Source organism: Crinia signifera, chromosome 4 (assembly GCF_055691185.1).
Source record: "Crinia signifera chromosome 4, ASM5569118v1, whole genome shotgun sequence".
Classification (NCBI taxonomy): Eukaryota; Metazoa; Chordata; class Amphibia; order Anura; family Myobatrachidae; genus Crinia; species Crinia signifera.
In genome coordinates, this window is record NC_139220.1 from 56,849,645 (window position 1) to 56,864,759 (window position 15,115).

The 15,115-nt window shown below is 39.5% G+C and overlaps 23 non-coding genes and 10 pseudogenes across 23 annotated transcripts; all 33 read left to right on the forward strand.

Moving 5' to 3' along the window:
* Positions 1-277: 277 nt before the first annotated feature.
* LOC146076990 (5S ribosomal RNA) lies at positions 278-396 on the forward strand. The gene has a single exon (XR_014474372.1). It is a non-coding gene; the product is annotated as a 5S ribosomal RNA (ribosomal RNA).
* Positions 397-737: 341 nt separating this feature from the next.
* Positions 738-856, forward strand: LOC146077015 (5S ribosomal RNA). The gene has a single exon (XR_014474396.1). It is a non-coding gene; the product is annotated as a 5S ribosomal RNA (ribosomal RNA).
* A 342-nt stretch (positions 857-1,198) lies between these two features.
* On the forward strand, positions 1,199-1,317 carry LOC146076099 (5S ribosomal RNA). The gene has a single exon (XR_014473690.1). It is a non-coding gene; the product is annotated as a 5S ribosomal RNA (ribosomal RNA).
* Positions 1,318-1,659: 342 nt separating this feature from the next.
* On the forward strand, positions 1,660-1,778 carry LOC146076910 (5S ribosomal RNA). Its single transcript, XR_014474296.1, has one exon. It is a non-coding gene; the product is annotated as a 5S ribosomal RNA (ribosomal RNA).
* A 342-nt stretch (positions 1,779-2,120) lies between these two features.
* Positions 2,121-2,239, forward strand: LOC146076110 (5S ribosomal RNA). The gene has a single exon (XR_014473691.1). It is a non-coding gene; the product is annotated as a 5S ribosomal RNA (ribosomal RNA).
* Positions 2,240-2,581: 342 nt separating this feature from the next.
* On the forward strand, positions 2,582-2,700 carry LOC146076903 (5S ribosomal RNA). Its single transcript, XR_014474289.1, has one exon. It is a non-coding gene; the product is annotated as a 5S ribosomal RNA (ribosomal RNA).
* Positions 2,701-3,059: 359 nt separating this feature from the next.
* On the forward strand, positions 3,060-3,178 carry LOC146076993 (5S ribosomal RNA). Its single transcript, XR_014474375.1, has one exon. It is a non-coding gene; the product is annotated as a 5S ribosomal RNA (ribosomal RNA).
* A 341-nt stretch (positions 3,179-3,519) lies between these two features.
* On the forward strand, positions 3,520-3,638 carry LOC146077096 (5S ribosomal RNA; annotated as a pseudogene).
* A 113-nt stretch (positions 3,639-3,751) lies between these two features.
* On the forward strand, positions 3,752-3,870 carry LOC146076920 (5S ribosomal RNA). Its single transcript, XR_014474305.1, has one exon. It is a non-coding gene; the product is annotated as a 5S ribosomal RNA (ribosomal RNA).
* A 341-nt stretch (positions 3,871-4,211) lies between these two features.
* On the forward strand, positions 4,212-4,330 carry LOC146077117 (5S ribosomal RNA; annotated as a pseudogene).
* Positions 4,331-4,671: 341 nt separating this feature from the next.
* LOC146076915 (5S ribosomal RNA) lies at positions 4,672-4,790 on the forward strand. The gene has a single exon (XR_014474301.1). It is a non-coding gene; the product is annotated as a 5S ribosomal RNA (ribosomal RNA).
* Positions 4,791-5,131: 341 nt separating this feature from the next.
* Positions 5,132-5,250, forward strand: LOC146076375 (5S ribosomal RNA). The gene has a single exon (XR_014473776.1). It is a non-coding gene; the product is annotated as a 5S ribosomal RNA (ribosomal RNA).
* A 342-nt stretch (positions 5,251-5,592) lies between these two features.
* On the forward strand, positions 5,593-5,711 carry LOC146077211 (5S ribosomal RNA; annotated as a pseudogene).
* A 113-nt stretch (positions 5,712-5,824) lies between these two features.
* LOC146077306 (5S ribosomal RNA) lies at positions 5,825-5,943 on the forward strand. Its single transcript, XR_014474492.1, has one exon. It is a non-coding gene; the product is annotated as a 5S ribosomal RNA (ribosomal RNA).
* A 341-nt stretch (positions 5,944-6,284) lies between these two features.
* LOC146076598 (5S ribosomal RNA) lies at positions 6,285-6,403 on the forward strand. Its single transcript, XR_014473998.1, has one exon. It is a non-coding gene; the product is annotated as a 5S ribosomal RNA (ribosomal RNA).
* Positions 6,404-6,745: 342 nt separating this feature from the next.
* On the forward strand, positions 6,746-6,864 carry LOC146076722 (5S ribosomal RNA). The gene has a single exon (XR_014474120.1). It is a non-coding gene; the product is annotated as a 5S ribosomal RNA (ribosomal RNA).
* A 340-nt stretch (positions 6,865-7,204) lies between these two features.
* Positions 7,205-7,323, forward strand: LOC146077066 (5S ribosomal RNA). Its single transcript, XR_014474444.1, has one exon. It is a non-coding gene; the product is annotated as a 5S ribosomal RNA (ribosomal RNA).
* Positions 7,324-8,116: 793 nt separating this feature from the next.
* Positions 8,117-8,235, forward strand: LOC146077028 (5S ribosomal RNA). Its single transcript, XR_014474408.1, has one exon. It is a non-coding gene; the product is annotated as a 5S ribosomal RNA (ribosomal RNA).
* Positions 8,236-8,577: 342 nt separating this feature from the next.
* On the forward strand, positions 8,578-8,696 carry LOC146077094 (5S ribosomal RNA; annotated as a pseudogene).
* A 340-nt stretch (positions 8,697-9,036) lies between these two features.
* Positions 9,037-9,155, forward strand: LOC146077165 (5S ribosomal RNA; annotated as a pseudogene).
* Positions 9,156-9,493: 338 nt separating this feature from the next.
* On the forward strand, positions 9,494-9,612 carry LOC146077097 (5S ribosomal RNA; annotated as a pseudogene).
* Positions 9,613-9,725: 113 nt separating this feature from the next.
* Positions 9,726-9,844, forward strand: LOC146076329 (5S ribosomal RNA). The gene has a single exon (XR_014473741.1). It is a non-coding gene; the product is annotated as a 5S ribosomal RNA (ribosomal RNA).
* A 341-nt stretch (positions 9,845-10,185) lies between these two features.
* LOC146077175 (5S ribosomal RNA) lies at positions 10,186-10,304 on the forward strand (annotated as a pseudogene).
* Positions 10,305-10,645: 341 nt separating this feature from the next.
* Positions 10,646-10,764, forward strand: LOC146077136 (5S ribosomal RNA; annotated as a pseudogene).
* Positions 10,765-11,104: 340 nt separating this feature from the next.
* LOC146077011 (5S ribosomal RNA) lies at positions 11,105-11,223 on the forward strand. The gene has a single exon (XR_014474392.1). It is a non-coding gene; the product is annotated as a 5S ribosomal RNA (ribosomal RNA).
* A 113-nt stretch (positions 11,224-11,336) lies between these two features.
* On the forward strand, positions 11,337-11,455 carry LOC146076609 (5S ribosomal RNA). The gene has a single exon (XR_014474009.1). It is a non-coding gene; the product is annotated as a 5S ribosomal RNA (ribosomal RNA).
* Positions 11,456-11,796: 341 nt separating this feature from the next.
* LOC146077299 (5S ribosomal RNA) lies at positions 11,797-11,905 on the forward strand (annotated as a pseudogene).
* Positions 11,906-12,247: 342 nt separating this feature from the next.
* On the forward strand, positions 12,248-12,366 carry LOC146076733 (5S ribosomal RNA). Its single transcript, XR_014474131.1, has one exon. It is a non-coding gene; the product is annotated as a 5S ribosomal RNA (ribosomal RNA).
* Positions 12,367-12,706: 340 nt separating this feature from the next.
* On the forward strand, positions 12,707-12,825 carry LOC146077068 (5S ribosomal RNA). The gene has a single exon (XR_014474446.1). It is a non-coding gene; the product is annotated as a 5S ribosomal RNA (ribosomal RNA).
* Positions 12,826-13,166: 341 nt separating this feature from the next.
* LOC146076892 (5S ribosomal RNA) lies at positions 13,167-13,285 on the forward strand. The gene has a single exon (XR_014474280.1). It is a non-coding gene; the product is annotated as a 5S ribosomal RNA (ribosomal RNA).
* A 574-nt stretch (positions 13,286-13,859) lies between these two features.
* Positions 13,860-13,968, forward strand: LOC146076180 (5S ribosomal RNA; annotated as a pseudogene).
* Positions 13,969-14,314: 346 nt separating this feature from the next.
* On the forward strand, positions 14,315-14,433 carry LOC146076981 (5S ribosomal RNA). Its single transcript, XR_014474364.1, has one exon. It is a non-coding gene; the product is annotated as a 5S ribosomal RNA (ribosomal RNA).
* Positions 14,434-14,776: 343 nt separating this feature from the next.
* LOC146076939 (5S ribosomal RNA) lies at positions 14,777-14,895 on the forward strand. Its single transcript, XR_014474323.1, has one exon. It is a non-coding gene; the product is annotated as a 5S ribosomal RNA (ribosomal RNA).
* Positions 14,896-15,115: the final 220 nt, after the last annotated feature.

A 15,115-nucleotide genomic window follows, 5' to 3' on the forward strand; every position in this document is an offset into this window, starting at 1 on the left:
ATTACTACTAGAGAGAATTGAAAGAAGTCAAACAGACTCTATAGCCCTCATCTAATTCTGTACTACACTGTTTAGGCCCAATTCCAACTGTTTGTGGCAGCTAAACAGTGTTGTGTCTGGTCAGTAGTTTTTTGACCATCTGCTAATACTAGGTCCTGTAGGTCTTTTTACATTACCAACACATGATTTTTTCTCTACAACAATACAGTTTGGAAACGTATCCATTAGAATACTTGTAGATAGAAGAAGAAGAGGGCAAACAATGTGATTGATTTTCACCTACAGCCATACCACACTGGATAAGCCCAATCTCGTCTGATCTTGGAAGCTAAGCAGTGTTGGGCCTGGTTAGTACTTGGGTGGGAGACCACATAGGAACACCAGGTGGTGTAGGTTTTTTGACATTACTGGCAAATGCTTTTATTTCCCCAGCTATTCAAATTGAAAACTTTTTTAGGGATTACTACTAGAGAGAATTGTAAGAGGTCAAACATACTCTATAGCCCTCATCTAATTCTTCACTACACTGTTTAGGCCCAATTCCAACTGTTTGTGGCAGCTTTACAGTGTTGTGCCTGGTCAGTATTTTTTTTGACCACCTGCTAATACTAGGTCCTGTAGGTCTTTTTACATTACCAACACATGATTTTTTCTCTACAACAATACAGTTTCGAAACGTATCCATTAGATTACTTGTAGATAGAAGTAGAAGAGGGCAAACAATGTGATTGATTTTCACCTACAGCCATACCACACTGGATAAGCCCAATCTCATCAGATCTTGGCAGCTAAGCAGTGTTGGGCCTGGTTAGTACTTGGGTGGGAGACCACATGGGAACACCAGGTGCTGTAGGTTTTTTGACATTAGTGGCAAATGCTTTTATTTCCCCAGCTATTCAAATTGAAAACTTTTTTAGGGATTACTACTAGAGAGAATTGTAAGAGGTCAAACAGACTCTATAGCCCTCATCTAATTCTTTACTACACTGTTTAGGCCCAATTCCAACTGTTTGTGGCAGTTTTACAGTGTTGTGCCTGGTCAGTAGTTTTTTTTGACCACCTGCTAATACTAGGTCCTGTAGGTCTTTTTACATTACCAACACATGATTTTTTCTCTACAACAATACAGTTTGGAAACGTATCCATTAGATTGCTTGTAGATAGAAGTAGAAGAGGGCAAACAATGTGATTGATTTTCACCTACAGCCATTCCACACTGGATATGCCCAATCTCGTCAGATCTTGGCAGCTAAGCAGTGTTGGGCCTGGTTAGTACTTGGGTGGGAGACCACATGGGAACACCAGGTGCTGTAGGTTTTTTGACATTACTGGCAAATGCTTTTATTTCCCCAGCTATTCAAATTGAAAACTATTTTAGGGATTACTACTAGAGAGAATTAGAGGAGGTCAAACATACTCTATAGCCCTCATCTAATTCTTTAGTACACTGTTTAGGCCCAATTCCAACTGTTTGTGGCAGCTTTACAGTGTTGTGCCTGGTCAGTAGTTTTTTTTGACCACCTGCTCATACTAGGTCCTGTAGGTCTTTTTACATTACCAACACATGATTTTTTCTCTACAACAATACAGTTTGGAAACGTATCCATTAGATTACTTGTAGATAGAAGTAAAAGAGGGCAAACAATGTGATTGATTTTCACCTACAGTCATACCGCACTGGATAAACCCAATCTCGTCAGATCTTGGCAGCTAAGCAGTGTTGGGCCTGGTTAGTACTTGGGTGGGAGACCACATGGGAACACCAAGTGCTGTAGGTTTTTTGACATTACTGGCAAATGCTTTTATTTCCCCAGCTATTCAAATTGAAAACTTTTTTAGGGATTACTACTAGAGAGAATTGTAAGAGGTCAAACAGACTCTATAGCCCTCATCTAATTCTTTACTACACTGTTTAGGCCCAATTCCAACTGTTTGTGGCAGTTTTACAGTGTTGTGCCTGGTCAGTAGTTTTTTTTGACCACCTGCTAATACTAGGTCCTGTAGGTCTTTTTACATTACCAACACATGATTTTTTCTCTACAACAATACAGTTTGGAAACTTATCCATTAGATTGCTTGTAGATAGAAGTAGAAGAGGGCAAACAATGTGATTGATTTTCACCTACAGCCATTCCACACTGGATATGCCCAATCTCGTCAGATCTTGGCAGCTAAGCAGTGTTGGGCCTGGTTAGTACTTGGGTGGGAGACCACATGGGAACACCAGGTGCTGTAGGTTTTTTGACATTACTGGCAAATGCTTTTATTTCCCCAGCTATTCAAATTGAAAACTATTTTAGGGATTACTACTAGAGAGAATTAGAGGAGGTCAAACATACTCTATAGCCCTCATCTAATTCTTTAGTACACTGTTTAGGCCCAATTCCAACTGTTTGTGGCAGCTTTACAGTGTTGTGCCTGGTCAGTAGTTTTTTTTGACCACCTGCTCATACTAGGTCCTGTAGGTCTTTTTACATTACCAACACATGATTTTTTCTCTACAACAATACAGTTTGGAAACGTATCCATTAGATTACTTGTAGATAGAAGTAAAAGAGGGCAAACAATGTGATTGATTTTCACCTACAGTCATACCACACTGGATAAACCCAATCTCGTCAGATCTTGGCAGCTAAGCAGTGTTGGGCCTGGTTAGTACTTGGGTGGGAGACCACATGGGAACACCAAGTGCTGTAGGTTTTTTGACATTACTGGCAAATGCTTTTATTTCCCCAGCTATTCAAATTGAAAACTTTTTTGGGATTACTACTAGAGAGAATTTAAAGAGGTCAAACAGACTCTATAGCCCTCATCTAATTCTTTACTACACTGTTTAGGCCTAATTCCAACTGTTTGTGGCAGCTAAACAGTGTTGTGTCTGGTCAGTAGTTTTTTGACCATCTGCTAAAACTAGGTCCTGTAGGTCTTTTTAAATTACCAGCACATGATTTTTTCTCTACAACAATGCAGTTTGGAAACGTATTCATTAGATTACTTGTAGATAGAAGTAGAAGAGGGCAAATAGAAGTAGAAGAGGGCAAACAATGTGATTGATTTTCACCTACAGCCATACCACACTGGATGAGCCCAATCTCATCTGATCTTGGAAGCTAAGCTGTGTTGGGCCTGGTTAGTACTTGGGTGGGAGACCACATAGAAACACCAGGTGCTGTAGGTTTTTTGACATTACTGGCAAATGCTTTTATTTCCCCAGCTATTCAAATTGAAAACTTTTTTAGGGATTACTACTAGAGAGAATTGGAAGAGGTCAAACATACTCTATAGCCCTCATCTAATTCTTTACTACACTGTTTAGGCCTAATTCCAACTGTTTGTGGCAGCTTTACAGTTTTGTGCCTGGTCAGTAGTTTTTTTTGACCACCTGCTAATACTAGGTCCTGTAGGTCTTTTTACATTACCAACACATGATTTTTTCTCTACAACAATACAGTTTGGAAACGTATCCATTAGATTACTTGTAGATAGAAGTAGAAGAGGGCAAACAATGTGATTGATTTTCTTCACAGCCATACCACACTGGATAAGCCCAATCTCGTCAGATCTTGGCAGCTAAGCAGTGTTGGGCCTGGTTAGTACTTGGGTGGGAGACCACATGGGAACACCAGGTGCTGTAGGTTTTTTGACATTACCAACACATGATTTTTTCTCTACAACAATACAGTTTGCATATGTATTCATTAGATTATTTGTAGATAGAAGTAGAAGAGGGCAAACAATGTGATTTATCTTCACCTACAGCCATACCACACTGGATAAGCCCAATCTCCTCAGATCTTGGCAGCTAAGCAGTGTTGGGCCTGGTCAGTACTTGGGTGGGAGACCACATGGGAACACCAGGTGCTGTAGGTTTTTTGACATTACTGGCAAATGCTTTTATTTCCCCAGCTATTCAAATTGAAAACTTTTTTTGGAATTACTACTAGAGAGAATTAAAAGAGGTCAAACAGACTCTATAGCCCTCATCTAATTCTTTACTACACTGTTAAGGCCCAATTCCAACTGTTTGTGGCAGCTAAACAGTGTTGTGTCTAGTCAGTAGTTTTTTGATTATCTGCAAATACTAGGTCCTGTAGGTCTTTTTAAATTACCAGCACATGATTTTTTTCTCTACAACAATGCAGTTTGGAAATGTATTCATTAGATTACTTGTAGATAGAAGTAGAATAGGGCAAACAATGTTATCAGATTTCACCTACAGCCATACCACACTGGATAAGCCCAATCTCATCTGATCTTGGTAACTAAGCAGTCTTGGGCCTGGTTAGTACTTGGGTGGGAGACCACATGGAAACACCAGGTGTTGTAGGTTTTTTGACATTTCTGGCAAATGCTTTTATTTCCCCAGCTATTCAAATTGAAAACTTTTTTAGGGATTACTACTAGAGAGAATTGAAGAGGTCAAACGTACTCTATACCCATCATCTAATTCTTTACTACACTGTTTAGGCCCAATTCCAACTGTTTGTGGCAGCTTTATAGTGTTGTGCCTGGTCAGTAGTTGTTTTTGACCACCTGCTAATACTAGGTCCTGTAGGTCTTTTTAAATTACCAGCACATGATTTTTTCTCTACAACAATACAGTGTGGAAACGTATCCATTAAATTACTTGTAGATAGAAGTAGAAGAGGGCAAACAATGTGATTGATTTTCACCTACAGCTATACCACTCTGGATAAGCCCAATCTCGTCTGATCTTGGAAGCTAAGCAGTGTTGGGCCTGGTTAGTACTTGGATGGGAGACCACATAGGAACACCAGGTGCTGTAGGTTTTTTGACATTACTGGCAAATGCTTTTATTTCCCCAGCTATTCAAATTGAAAACTTTTTTAGGATTACTACTAGAGAGAATTGGAAGAGGTCAAACATACTCTATAGCCCTCATCTAATTCTTTACTACACTGTTTAGGCCCAATTCCAACTGTTTGTGGCAGCTTTACAGTGTTGTGCCTGGTCAGTAGTTTTTGTTGACCACCTGCTAATACTAGGTCCTGTAGGTCTTTTTACATTACCAACACATGATTTTTTCTCTACAACAATACAGTTTGGAAACGTATCCATTAAATAACTTGTAGATAGAAGTAGAAGAGGGCAAACAATGTGATTGATTTTCACCTACAGCCATACCACACTGGATAAACCCAATCTCGCCAGATCTTGGCAGCTAAGCAGTGTTGGGCCTGGTTAGTACTTGGGTGGGAGACCACATGGGAACACCAGGTGCTGTAGGTTTTTTGACGTTACTGGCAAATGCTTTTATTTCCCCAGCTATTCAAATTGAAAACTTTTTTAGGGATTACTACTAGAGAGAATTGGAAGAGGTCAAACATACTCTATAGCCCTCATCTAATTATTTACTACACTGTTTAGGCCTAATTCCAACTGTTTGTGGCAGCTTTACAGTGTTGTGCCTGGTCAGTAGTTTTTTTTGACCACCTGCTAATACTAGGTCCTGTAGGTCTTTTTACATTACCAACACATGATTTTTTCTCTACAACAATACAGGTTGGAAATGTATCCATTAGATTACTTTTAGATAGAAGTAGAAGAGGGCAAACAATGTGCTTGATTTTCACCTACAGCCATACCACACTGGATAAGCCAAATCTCGTCAGCTCTTGACAGCTAAGCAGTGTTGGGCCTGGTTAGTACTTGGGTGGGAGACCACATGGAAACACCAGGTGCTGTAGGTTTTTTGACATTACCAACACATGATTTTTTCTCTACAACAATACAGTTTGGAAATGTATTCATTAGATTACTTGTAGATAGAAGTAGAAGAGGGCAAACAATGTGATTGATTTTCACCTACAGCCATACCACACTGGATAAGCCCAATCTCGTCAGATCTTGGCAGCTAAGCAGTGTTGGGCCTGGTTAGTACTTGGGTGGGAGACCGCATGGGAACACCAGGTGCTGTAGGTTTTTTGACATAGCTGGCAAATGCTTTTATTTCCCCAGCTATTTAAATTGAAAACTTTTTTGGGGATTACTACTAGAGAGAATTGAAAGAGGTCAAACAGAGTCTATAGCCCTCATCTAATTCTGTACTAAACTGTTTATGCCCAATTCCAACTGTTTGTGGCAGCAAAACAGTGTTGTGTCTGGTCAGTAGTTTTTTGACCATCTGCTAATACTAGGTCCTGTAGGTCTTTTTAAATTACCAGCACATGATTTTTTTCTCTACAACAATGCAGTTTGGAAACGTATTCATTAGATTACTTGTAGATAGAAGTAGAAAAGAGCAAACAATGTTATCGGTTTTCACCTACAGCCATACCACACTGGATAAGCCCAATCTTGTCTGATCTTGGAAGCTAAGCAGTGTTGGGCCTGGTTAGTACTTGGGTGGGAGACCACATGGGAACACCAGGTGCTGTAGGTTTTTTGACATTACTGGCAAATGCTTTTATTTCCCTAGCTATTCAAATTGAAAACTTCTTTAGGGATTACTACTAGAGAGAATTGTTAGAGGTCAAACAGACTCTATAGCCCTCATCTAATTCTTTACTACACTGTTTAGGCCCAATTCCAACTGTTTGTGGCAGCTTTACAGTGTTCTGCCTGGTCAGTAGTTTTTTTTGACCACCTGCTAATACTAGGTCCTGTAGGTCTTTTTACATTACCAACACATGATTTTTTCTCTACAACAATACAGTTTGGAAACGTATCCATTAGATTACTTATAGATAGAAGTAGAAGAGGGAAAACAATGTTATCGGATTTCACCTACAGCCATACCACTCTGGATAAGCCCAATCTCGTCTGATCTTGGAAGCTAAGCAGTGTTGGGCCTGGTTAGTACTTGGGTGGGAGACCACATAGGAATACCAGGTGCTGTAGGTATTTTGACATTACTGGCAAATGCTTTTATTTCCCCAGCTATTCAAATTGAAAACTTTTTTAGGATTACTACTAGAGAGAACTGGAAGAGGTCAAACATACTCTATAGCCCTCATCTAATTCTTTACTACACTGTTTAGGCCCAATTCTAACTGTTTGTGGCAGCTAAACAGTGTTGTGTCTGGTCAGTAGTTTTGTGATTATCTGCAAATACTAGGTGCTGTAGGTCTTTTTAAATTACCAGCACATGATTTTTTTCTCTACAACAATGCAGTTTGGAAATGTATTCATTAGATTACTTGTAGATAGAAGTAGAAGAGGGCAAACAATGTGATTGATTTTCACCTACAGCCATACCACACTGGATAAGCCCAATCTTGTCTGATCTTGGTAGCTAAGCAGTGTTGGGCCTGGTTAGTACTTGGGTGGGAGACCACATGGAAACACCAGGTGCTGTAGGTTTTTTGACATTACTGGCAAATGCTTTTATTTCCCCAGCTATTCAAATTGAAAACTTTTTTAGGGATTACTACTAGAGAGAATTGAAGAGGTCAAACATACTCTATACCCATCATCTAATTCTTTACTACACTGTTTAGGCCCAATTTAAACTGTTTGTGGCAGCTTTATAGTGTTGTGCCTGGTCAGTAGTTTTTTTTGACCACCTGCTAATACTAGGTCCTGTAGGTCTTATAACATTACCAACACATGATTTTTTCTCTACAACAATACAGTTTGGAAACGTATCCATTCGATTACTTGTAGAGAGAAGAAGAAGAGGGCAAACAATGTGATTGATCTTCACCTACAGCCATACCACACTGGATAAGCCCAATCTCGTCTCAGCTAAGCAGTGTTGGGTCTGGTTAGTACTTGGGTGGGAGACCACATGGGAACACCAGGTGCTGTACGTTTTTTGACATTACTGGCAAATGCTTTTATTTCCCCAGCTATTCAAATTAAAAACTTTTTTGGGGATTACTACTAGAGAGAATTGGAAGAGGTCAAACATACTCTATAGCCCTCATCTAATTCTTCACTACACTGTTTAGGCCCAATTCCAACTGTTTGTGGCAGCTTTACAGTGTTGTGCCTGGTCAGTATTTTTTTTGACCACCTGCTAATACTAGGTCCTGTAGGTCTTTTTACATTACCAACACATGATTTTTTCTCTACAACAATACAGTTTGGAAACGTATCCATTAGATTACTTGTAGATAGAAGTAGAAGAGGGCAAACAATGTGATTGATTTTCACCTACAGCCATACCACACTGGATAAGCCCAATCTCATCAGATCTTGGCAGCTAAGCAGTGTTGGGCCTGGTTAGTACTTGGGTGGGAGACCACATGGGAACACCAGGTGCTGTAGGTTTTTTGACATTAGTGGCAAATGCTTTTATTTCCCCAGCTATTCAAATTGAAAACTTTTTTAGGGATTACTACTAGAGAGAATTGTAAGAGGTCAAACAGACTCTATAGCCCTCATCTAATTCTTTACTACACTGTTTAGGCCCAATTCCAACTGTTTGTCGCAGCTTTACAGTGTTGTGCCTGGTCAGTAGTTTTTTTTGACCACCTGCTCATACTAGGTCCTGTAGGTCTTTTTACATTACCAACACATGATTTTTTCTCTACAACAATACAGTTTGGAAACGTATCCATTAGATTACTTGTAGATAGAAGTAAAAGAGGGCAAACAATGTGATTGATTTTCACCTACAGTTATACCACACTGGATAAACCCAATCTCGTCAGATCTTGGCAGCTAAGCAGTGTTGGGCCTGGTTAGTACTTGGGTGGGAGACCACATGGGAACACCAAGTGCTGAAGGTTTTTTGACATTACTGGCAAATGCTTTTATTTCCCCAGCTATTTAAATTGAAAACTTTTTTTGGGATTACTACTAGAGAGAATTTAAAGAGGTCAAACAGACTCTATAGCCCTCATCTAATTCTTTACTACACTGTTTAGGCCTAATTCCAACTGTTTGTGGCAGCTAAACAGTGTTGTGTCTGGTCAGTAGTTTTTTGACCATCTGCTAAAACTAGGTCCTGTAGGTCTTTTTAAATTACCAGCACATGATTTTTTCTCTACAACAATGCAGTTTGGAAACGTATTCATTAGATTACTTGTAGATAGAAGTAGAAGAGGGCAAACAATGTGATTGATTTTCACCTACAGCCATACCACACTGGATGAGCCCAATCTCATCTGATCTTGGAAGCTAAACTGTGTTGTGCCTGGTTAGTACTTGGGTGGGAGACCACATAGAAACACCAGGTGCTGTAGGTTTTTTGACATTACTGGCAAATGCTTTTATTTCCCCAGCTATTCAAATTGAAAACTTTTTTAGGGATTACTACTAGAGAGAATTGGAAGAGGTCAAACATACTCTATAGCCCTCATCTAATTCTTTACTACACTGTTTAGGCCTAATTCCAACTGTTTGTGGCAGCTTTACAGTTTTGTGCCTGGTCAGTAGTTTTTTTTGACCACCTGCTAATACTAGGTCCTGTAGGTCTTTTTACATTACCAACACATGATTTTTTCTCTACAATACAGTTTGGAAACGTATCCATTAGATTACTTGTAGATAGAAGTAGAAGAGGGCAAACAATGTGATTGATTTTCTTCACAGCCATACCACACTGGATAAGCCCAATCTCGTCAGATCTTGGCAGCTAAGCAGTGTTGGGCCTGGTTAGTACTTGGGTGGGAGACCACATGGGAACACCAGGTGCTGTAGGTTTTTTGACATTACCAACACATGATTTTTTCTCTACAACAATACAGTTTGGAAATGTATTCATTAGATTACTTGTAGATAGAAGTAGAAGAGGGCAAACAATGTGATTTATCTTCACCTACAGCCATACCACACTGGATAAGCCCAATCTCGTCAGATCTTGGCAGCTAAGCAGTGTTGGGCCTGGTCAGTACTTGGGTGGGAGACCACATGGGAACACCAGGTGCTGTAGGTTTTTTGACATTACTGGCAAATGCTTTTATTTCGACAGCTATTCAAATTGAAAACTTTTTTTGGGATTACTACTAGAGAGAATTAAAAGAGGTCAAACAGACTCTATAGCCCTCATCTAATTCTTTACTACACTGTTAAGGCCCAATTCCAACTGTTTGTGGCAGCTAAACAGTGTTGTGTCTAGTCAGTAGTTTTTTGATTATCTGCAAACACTAGGTCCTGTAGGTCTTTTTAAATTACCAGCACATGATTTTTTTCTCTACAACAATGCAGTTTGGAAATGTATTCATTAGATTACTTGTAGATAGAAGTAGAATAGGGCAAACAATGTTATCGGATTTCACCTACAGCCATACCACACTGGATAAGCCCAATCTCATCTGATCTTGGTAACTAAGCAGTCTTGGGCCTGGTTAGTACTTGGGTGGGAGACCACATGGAAACACCAGATGCTGTAGGTTTTTTGACATTTCTGGCAAATGCTTTTATTTCCCCAGCTATTCAAATTGAAAACTTTTTTAGGGATTACTACTAGAGAGAATTGAAGAGGTCAAACATACTCTATACCCATCATCTAATTCTTTACTACACTGTTTAGGCCCAATTCCAACTGTTTGTGGCAGCTTTATAGTGTTGTGCCTGGTCAGTAGTTGTTTTTGACCACCTGCTAATACTAGGTCCTGTAGGTCTTTTTAAATTACCAGCACATGATTTTTTCTCTACAACAATACAGTGTGGAAACGTATCCATTAAATTACTTGTAGATAGAAGTAGAAGAGGGCAAACAATGTGATTGATTTTCACATACAGCTATACCACTCTGGATAAGCCCAATCTCGTCTGATCTTGGAAGCTAAGCAGTCTTGGGCCTGGTTAGTACTTGGATGGGAGACCACATAGGAACACCAGGTGCTGTAGGTTTTTTGACATTACTGGCAAATGCTTTTATTTCCCCAGCTATTCAAATTGAAAACTTTTTAGGATTACTACTAGAGAGAATTGGAAGAGGTCAAACATACTCTATAGCCCTCATCTAATTCTTTAGTACACTGTTTAGGCCCAATTCCAACTGTTTGTGGCAGCTTTACAGTGTTGTGACTGGTCAGTAGTTTTTTTTGACCACCTGCTAATACTAGGTCCTGTAGGTCTTTTTACATTACCAACACATGATTTTTTCTCTACAACAATACAGTTTGGAAACGTATCCATTAGATTACTTTTAGATAGAAGTAGAAGAGGGCAAACAATGTGCTTGATTTTCACTTACAGCCATACCACACTGGATAAGCCCAATCTCGTCAGATCTTGACAGCTAAGCAGTGTTGGGCCTGGTTAGTATTTGGGTGGGAGACCACATGGAAACACCAGGTGCTGTAGGTTTTTTGACATTACCAACACATGATTTTTTCTCTACAACAATACAGTTTGGAAATGTATTCATTAGATTACTTGTAGATAGAAGTAGAAGAGGGCAAACAATGTGATTGATTTTCACCTACAGCCATACCACACTGGATAAGCCCAATCTCGTCAGATCTTGGCAGCTAAGCAGTGTTGGGCCTGGTTAGTACTTGGGTGGGAGACCGCATGGGAACACCAGGTGCTGTAGTTTTTTTGACATAACTGGCAAATGCTTTTATTTCCCCAGCTATTTAAATTGAAAACTTTTTTGGGGATTACTACTAGAGAGAATTGAAAGAGGTCAAACAGAGTCTATAGCCCTCATCTAATTCTGTACTAAACTGTTTATGCCCAATTCCAACTGTTTGTGGCAGCAAAACAGTGTTGTGTCTGGTCAGTAGTTTTTTGACCATCTGCTAATACTAGGTCCTGTAGGTCTTTTTAAATTACCAGCACATGATTTTTTTCTCTACAACAATGCAGTTTGGAAACGTATTCATTAGATTACTTGTAGATAGAAGTAGAAAAGAGCAAACAATGTTATCAGTTTTCACCTACAGCCATACCACACTGGATAAGCCCAATCTTGTCTGATCTTGGAAGCTAAGCAGTGTTGGGCCTGGTTAGTACTTGGGTGGGGGAACACCAGGTGCTGTAGGTTTTTTGACATTACTGGCAAATGCTTTTATTTCCCTAGCTATTCAAATTGAAAACTTCTTTAGGGATTACTACTAGAGAGAATTGTTAGAGGTCAAACAGACTCTATAGCCCTCATCTAATTCTTTACTACACTGTTTAGGCCCAATTCCAACTGTTTGTGGCAGCTTTACAGTGTTCTGCCTGGTCAGTAGTTTTTTTTGACCACCTGCTAATACTAGGTCCTGTAGGTCTTTTTACATTACCAACACATGATTTTTTCTCTACAACAATACAGTTTGGAAACGTATCCATTAGATTACTTATAGATAGAAGTAGAAGAGGGAAAACAATGTTGTCGGATTTCACCTACAGCCATACCACTCTGGATAAGCCCAATCTCGTCTGATCTTGGAAGCTAAGCAGTGTTGGGCCTGGTTAGTACTTGGGTGGGAGACCACATAGGAATACCAGGTGCTGTAGGTATTTTGACATTACTGGCAAATGCTTTTATTTCCCCAGCTATTCAAATTGAAAACTTTTTTAGGATTACTACTAGAGAGAACTGGAAGAGGTCAAACATACTCTATAGCCCTCATCTAATTCTTTACTACACTGTTTAGGCCCAATTCCAACTGTTTGTGGCAGCTAAACAGTGTTGTGTCTGGTCAGTAGTTTTTTGATTATCTGCAAATACTAGGTGCTGTAGGTCTTTTTAAATTACCAGCACATGATTTTTTTCTCTACAACAATGCAGTTTGGAAATGTATTCATTAGATTACTTGTAGATAGAAGTAGAAGAGGGCAAACAATGTGATTGATTTTCACCTACAGCCATACCACACTGGATAAGCCCAATCTCGTCTGATCTTGGTAGCTAAGCAGTGTTGGGCCTGGTTAGTACTTGGGTGGGAGACCACATGGAAACACCAGGTGCAGTAGGTTTTTTGACATTACTGGCAAATGCTTTTATTTCCCCAGCTATTCAAATTGAAAACTTTTTTAGGGATTACTACTAGAGAGAATTGAAGAGGTCAAACATACTCTATACCCATCATCTAATTCTTTACTACACTGTTTAGGCCCAATTCCAACTGTTTGTGGCAGCTTTATAGTGTTGTGCCTGGTCAGTAGTTTTTTTTGACCACCTGCTAATACTAGGTCCTGTAGGTCTTATAACATTACCAACACATGATTTTTTCTCTACAACAATACAGTTTGGAAACGTATCCATTCGATTACTTGTAGAGAGAAGAAGAAGAGGGCAAACAATGTGATTGATCTTCACCTACAGCCATACCACACTGGATAAGCCCAATCTCGTCTGATCTTGGCAGCTAAGCAGTGTTGGGTCTGGTTAGTACTTGGGTGGGAGACCACATGGGAACACCAGGTGCTGTAGGTTTTTTGACATTACTGGCAAATGCTTTTATTTCCCCAGCTATTCAAATTAAAAACTTTTTTGGGGATTACTACTAGAGAGAATTGGAAGAGGTCAAACATACTCTATAGCCCTCATCTAATTCTTTACTACACTGTTTAGGCCCAATTCCAACTGTTTGTGGCAGCTAAATATTGTTGTGCCTGGTCAGTAGTTTTTTTTTTACCACCAGCTAATACTAGGTCCTGTAGGTCTTTTTACTTTACCAACACATGATTTTTTTCTCTACAACAATACAGTCTGGAAACGTATCCATTAGATTTCTTGTAGATAGAAGTATAAGAGGGCAAACAATGTGATTGAATTTCACATACAGCCATACCACACTGGATAAGCCCAATCTCGTCAGATCTTGGCAGCTAAGCAGTGTTGTGCCTGGTCAGAATTTTTTTTTGACCACCTGCTAATACTAGGTCCTGTAGGTCTTTTTACATTACCAACACATGATTTTTTCTCTACAACAATACAGTTTGGAAACGTATCCATTAGATTACTTGTAGATAGAAGTAAAAGAGGGCAAACAATGTGACTGATTTTCATCTACAGCCATACCACACTGGATCAGCCAGATCCTGGCAGCTAATCAGTGTTGGGCCTGGTTAGTACTTAGGTGGGAGACCACATGGGAGCACCAGGTGCTGTAGGTTTTTTGACATTACTGGCAAATGCTTTTATTTCCCCAGCTATTCAAATTAAAAACTTTTTTGGGGATTACTACTAGAGAGAATTGGAAGAGGTCAAACATACTCTATAGCCCTCATCTAATTCTTTACTACACTATTTAGGCCCAATTACAACTGTTTGTGGCAGCTAAACAGTGTTCTGCCTGGTCAGTAGTTTTTTTTTTTTTACCACCTGCCAATACTAGGTCCTGTAGGTCTTTTTACATTACCAACACATGATTTTTTCTCTACAACAATACAGTTTGGAAACGTATCCATTAGATTACTTATAGATAGAAGTAGAAGAGGGCAAACAATGTTATCGGATTTCACCTACAGCCATACCACACTGGATAAACCCAATCTCGTCTGATCTTGGCAGCTAAGCAGAGTTGGGTCTGGTTAGTACTTGGGTGGGAGACCACATGAGAACACCAGGTGCTGTAGGTTTTTTTACATTACTGGCAAATGCTTTTATTTCCCCAGCTATTCAAATTAAAAACTTTTTTTGGGATTACTACTAGAGAGAATTGGAGGATGTCAAACATACTATATAGCCCTCATCTAATTCTTTACTACACTGTTTAGGCCCAATTCCAACTGTTTGTGGCAGCTAAACATTGTTGTGCCTGGTCAGTATTTTTTTTTTTACCACCAGCTAATACTAGGTCCTGTAGGTCTTTTTACTTTACCAACACATGATTTTTTCTCTACAACAATACAGTTTGGAAACGTATCCATTAGATTTCTTGTAGATAGAAGTAGAAGAGGGCAAACAATGTGCTTGAATTTCACCTACAGCCATACCACACTGGATAAGCCCAATCTCGTCAGATCTTGGCAGCTAAGCAGTGTTGGGCCTGGTTAGTACTTGGGTGGGAGACCACATGGGAACACCAGGTTCTGTAGGTTTTTTGACATTACTGGCAAATGCTTTTATTTCCCCAGCTATTCAAATTGAAATATTTTTTTGGGATTACTACTAGAGCGAATTGAAAGAGGTCAAGCAGACTCTATAGTCCTCAACTAATTATTTACTACACTGTTTAGGCCCAATTCCAACTGTTTGTGGCAGCTAAACAGTGTTGTGTCTGGTCAGTAGTTTTTTGACCATCTGCTAATACTAGGTCCT